Source organism: Myotis daubentonii, chromosome 4 (assembly GCF_963259705.1).
Source record: "Myotis daubentonii chromosome 4, mMyoDau2.1, whole genome shotgun sequence".
NCBI lineage: Eukaryota > Metazoa > Chordata > Mammalia > Chiroptera > Vespertilionidae > Myotis > Myotis daubentonii.
In genome coordinates, this window is record NC_081843.1 from 48,117,679 (window position 1) to 48,123,077 (window position 5,399).

Below are 5,399 nucleotides of genomic sequence, written 5' to 3' on the forward strand. Positions count from 1 at the left end.
TGAGTCACCCATGTGAGGACAAAGTTACCTCCCATTCACTCTCGCCGCTGTGGTTCCCCAACTCATCTGCAACTTGGAATTGCCTGGGGAGCTTCAAAATACCCCGATGCCGGTGTCCCACCCCAGACACTGTGATTTAATCGGTCTGTGGGGTGGCCTGTGCTTTGGAATTGTTAAAAGCTCTCCAGTGATTCTAATGTGCAGACAGGTTTGGGAAGCTTGCTCTAAGAGTAAAGCTCTTCAGGACCTCAACTTAGTGTGTGAGTATTTATCAGACTCTCCACTTGGCAGGCCCTTTTATCTGTTTTGCCAGTGAGGCTGCCAAATACCACAGCTCCACATTGCAGCTGTTTCTTCCTGACTGGGGCAAAGGCAGCTTTGAGTACTTGCTTCTCATATTCATCCAAATTTTGGCATGAAAATCCTTCACTGTCTTATCAGCTCTTTGATGCTTTTAAGAAAAATTAAAATATATATTGTATTTATATTTATAAAATATATATTTAATTGTATATTTAAAATATTATATATTATACATACTTAAACATATATAACCCTATATAATAAAAGCCTAATATGCTAAGTGTCCGGTCATCCAGTTGACCATTCAACCAATCAAAGCGTAATATGCTAATGATATGCTAAGGCTGCTCAACCGCTTGCTATGACATGCACTTACCACCAGGGGGCAGACACCCTGACTGGTAGGTTAGCTTGCTGCTGGGGTCCAGCTGATTGGGACTGAGCAAGATGGGCCAGACACACCCTGCAGCTCTGCTTCGGTCCCTCCCCAGAGGGCCAACCTACCACGTCCCTCCCTGGCCCCAATCATGCACTGGTGGGGTTCCTTGGCCTGGCCTGCACCCTCTTGCAATCTGGGACCCCTCAGGGGATGTCAGAGAACCAGTTTTGGCCTGATCCCACAGGCCAGGCCAAGGGAACCCACTGCTGCACAAATTCATGCACCGGGCCTCTAGTCTACACTAATAAAAGACAATGATGCTAATTGACTGTACCTTCGCTACGCTCATCAGCCAAGCAGAAGAGTATGCAAATTAACCCAACAAAGATGGCCATTAAATTTGCATACTGCAGGCAACTCCTGCTGCGCCCGCCCTGTGCAGGCAGCAGCTTGATCCCCAGCTGCCACCCGCCTCAGCGTGGGATCTGGGCCTGCCATGTGCGGGGCGGGGCAGGTGGGGTGGGTGACAGCGCGATCCCAAGCCGCCGCCCGCCCCAGTGCGGGATCTGGGCCTGCCGTGTGCGACCGGGGAGACAGGGCAGGCACCGCGGGATCGGGTGTGCCATCTGCCACCAGGGGAGCAGGCCTAAGCCAGTAGGTGGTTATCTCCCGAGGGGTCCCAGACTGTGAGAGGGCACAGGTTGGGCTGAGAGATTCCCCTGCCCCGCCAGTGCACAATTTTTGTGCATCAGGCTTCTAGTATTAAATAAATAGGTATATGTTATGTAATTTTTCCTATAGTTGACCTCAATGGAAGGATTGATTTAGCCTGCCATTAAGAGAATTGAAAATCTTCCAATTGCTTTTTTTTTTTTTAATGTTCAATGATCTCTGAACTTTCATTGGCCTACTGCCCCCCTAAGGGGTGCCCCTCAGACACCACTTTGCCATCCACCATCATGCAGGTGGTTGTCATTTGGATGGATTGCATAGAGTTGCTGTGGTCCACGTTGTTACCAAAATCAAAGTCCTTCCCTTCTTCCAGCAGGAGGCAGTAGGTAGAAATCTCATCCTCCAGCTTGACTTTGGTGTTCAGCAGTTCCTGGTACTGCCCCTCTGCCCAGGTCTGAGCCAGCTCTGCCTCCAGCTGCTCAGGATCCCATTGAGCTGTGCCATCCACATGGCATAGCGTGTCTCCACCTCCCTCAGGCTGTTCTCAAAATTGGCCTTCAGATTTCTCATCAAGTCCAGGTCAGTCGCCAAGGACTGAACCATACGTCTCAGTTGCATGCGTATCATCTCAGCAGCTCCTGTCTTGACAGTCTGTGAGTTGACCACTATGGTGCCCTCCTCAATCTGCTGGGACCAGTACTTGTCTAGCTCCTCTTGGTTTTTACGAATTAGCTCGTCATACTGGGCATGGATGTTCGTCATGATCTTGCTGAGGTCTTGATATTTGGGGGCATCCAACTCCCCGGTCAACCCAGAGTTGGCAATCTGGTTTTGTAGACCATTTACTTCCTCCTTGTAGTTCTTCTTCATGAAGGGCAGCTCCTCCTTGAAAGCCTTGATCTGTCTCCAACTGCAGCTGAGTGATACTGGTGTCATTAGTGACCTGTTGGAACCCTGGATGTTTCTCTCCACAGAGTGGTACACGGCCAGCTCCATCTCATACTTGACTCTGAAGTCATCAGCAGCAAGATAGGCATTGTCAATCTGCAAAATAATGTAGGCATTGCCGACAGAACTTGCAAAGACCTGAGCCCTCAAGTCCTCTGGGATCTTGAAGCAATGCCCCCTAGTCTCTGACTTGAGGTCCCTTCTCCAGGTGTGTCTGGATTTTGTTCTCCAGTCTCCTCTATTATCAAACTCCAGGCTACTCACCCTCTCCAGGTATTGAATAGTCTCTTTCTTTCTTTCTCTGGATGCTCCCTATGCCTGCCAGACTCCAGGCCATCTCTGCAGCCAGGACCCTGGACCCCTAGCCGCCCCACGTGCTGGTGGAGTGGGCCATGGAGACCTGGGAGCCCGAGCCCCCAGTGCATATATAGGCTCTGGCCACACTGCTGGCCAGCTGGGCCTGGTGGCTGGGTGACTGTATGGATCCCAGGGTCCAGTAGTTGGTGGAAAAGGTGGAGCTGGTGCTGAAACTTATTATCCAGGGAGGAAGGCAAGAAGCCAAGACTCAGGCTCGTGCTGCTCCTCCTCCAGTGTCTTTTAAAAAGAAGAAATGGGTAATATTTTGGAGTTCTTACCCTTCTGAAAATGTCTTTATTCTAGCCACTCCTTGGAGTCATAATTTGGCTGGGATTTGAAGTCTAGACTGAACCTTAACATTCCTTCAAATATTTGAAGGCACTGTTTTATTGATCTCTAACATTCACTGTAGCTGTTGAATAATCCTGTTCCTACCTGATGCCTGTTTCCTTGCAAATGACTGACCTGCCCCTGCCCAATCTCTTTGGGAACCATTAGGATTTTCTCTTTTCCCCAGAACTCTGACATCTCACAATTTATATACTTTTATAAGGATTTTATTTCATCCATTTTCTTGGGCATAAAAAAGACATTTACCATCCAGAAATTTTTGTTTTACTGCTAAAAAAGTTTGTCATCTTACTTTCATATTTTCCACCTCTCTGTTTTCTCACTTCTCTATTTTAAGAAATCATTTTGGTTGGATTCGTCCTTTATGTTAATTATGTTTTCTTTTCCATTTTTTTTTGTGCTAATGTCTTTTTGTGCTAGCTTTTAGATTTCCTCAACTTTATTCTTCAATCTTTCTAATGAATGTTTTAATTTAATTTAATTTTTATTTCCAGAAGAAATTTTTATTTCTTGTTTTTTTATTTATCCTTTTACATAACCTCTACTTCTGGGTATAAGAATACATTCACTTCACTTATTTCTCTAGGGTTGTAGATTTTTAAATATCCTTCTCTATTCTTGTGACAATCTTTCTCTTTCATGTTTGCAGTTTTCCTCAGTTGCCTGGGAGCCTTGGCTTTCTGTTCATATTTAAGAGTGAGCCTCCAAAATATTGTTTGGAGGCTCTGAGTGAGTAGGCAGGACTTGTTGACCTGTAGGCTCCTTTTAGCAGGGAGTTCATAAGAAGGAAGGAAGGAAGGAAGGAAGGAAGGAAGGAAGGAAGGAAGGAAGGAAGGAAGGGAGGAAGGGAGGGAGGGAGGAAAGAGAGATGGAGGGAGAAACCCAAAAACTGGAAGTTTTTTCTTTAGGGACATTTAGTTTGTCAAAAAAGAATCTTTTGATATTCTTTATGTGTCTGTCAGCCTGGAGGGCAATTTGTGAAAAGGTGACTGCATTTCTTTTGCTGACTTCCATGTGCCTCCCCTCTGCTGCCTTCATCTGGGTATCCCTAAGTCTTGGCCTTCACCATTAAATTATACAAAAAATTGTCAGGGTCTTACTCAGCATCTAGAAGGGTTCAGGAATCTGGACCCTTAATAAAGAGACTTGACATGAGATATAAATTTGGAATACATGGGGGAGCCAGGAAAGCTTGGCTTTAGTAACTAAGGTCTCTCTGAATCTCTGGACCCAGGGTTTTTTATTCACACATTTTTGCCCTATAGCCAAGCAGATATACATATCAAAGGTAAGGCCTGGTAAACAGTAAAATTATCAGGTTGGGGAAACTGCCCTCAGCTGCCTGGCAGCAGGCAATAATATATGCAGATTTTAGGTTTGGGGAAATGCTTTCAGTTATTCCAGCAGCAGGTAATATTCAGCCCTGCTGAAGCCTCAAGTTCCATCAACATTTTATGAACTTTATGACCTGCTGGAATTAGCCCCCAGCAGAATATAACTCTTCAGTCACTACACTTGGACATGAGTAGCCTTACTCTGTGAGGAGAGGGAAGGAAGGATATGACTACTCCAAAAGCAAACTTTCAACAATGTCTGTTTTTAGCTCCTCAGCTCAACCCAGCCCTTCATTGTACCTACTGTCTCCAAAGTTGAGCATCTCACCGTTTTCTACCAGGTGAATTGGCTCACTTATTAGTGGTTATGCCCCTCCGGGTGGCTTAGATCATTGCTTCCTCTGCCATGTGAAATCACTCACTGCTCCTCTATCTGGTCCTATCTTCTAAAATTGCATTTAATTCTTTTGTCTGCTTTCATCTTCTTTATTCTCTTTGTCTTATACAGGTTTCTACTTTCTTTTTGTTGATGTAGTTCCTTAACTATCAATTTAGTGGAGTCTTAAACAGAAGAGGAGATAAAATCCTCATTCTTGAAAAATATTCCAATAAACTTTAGATAGCTTGCCTGTTAAAGACAATTTACTAGCCCTAACCGGTTTGGCTCAGTGGATAGAGTGTCGGCCTGCGAACTCAAGGGTCCCAGGTTTGATTCCAGTCAAGGGCATGTACCTTGGTTGCGGGCACATCTCCAGTGGGGAGTGTGCAGGAGGCAGCTGATCGGTATTTCTCTCTCATCGATGTTTCTAACTCTCTATCCCTCTCCCTTCCTCTCTGTAAAAAAATCAATAAAATATATATTTTTTTTAAAAAGACAATTTACTAGGATTGCTTTGGATTTATAGGTTAACTTGAAAATTGCCACTTCTGTGTTACAGTGTCTTCATATCCAAACATGGTAAGTGTCTCCATTTATTTTGATCATTATGATCTTCTGCAAGTTTTTGCAATTTTCTTATGTTGGCTTCATTACTAAAAATACTCTGATGAAGAGC

General features: G+C 44.9%; 1 pseudogene; it reads right to left on the reverse strand.

The window, feature by feature from the left end:
• Positions 1–1,589: 1,589 nt before the first annotated feature.
• On the reverse strand, positions 1,590–3,651 carry LOC132232494 (keratin, type I cytoskeletal 18-like; annotated as a pseudogene).
• Positions 3,652–5,399: the final 1,748 nt, after the last annotated feature.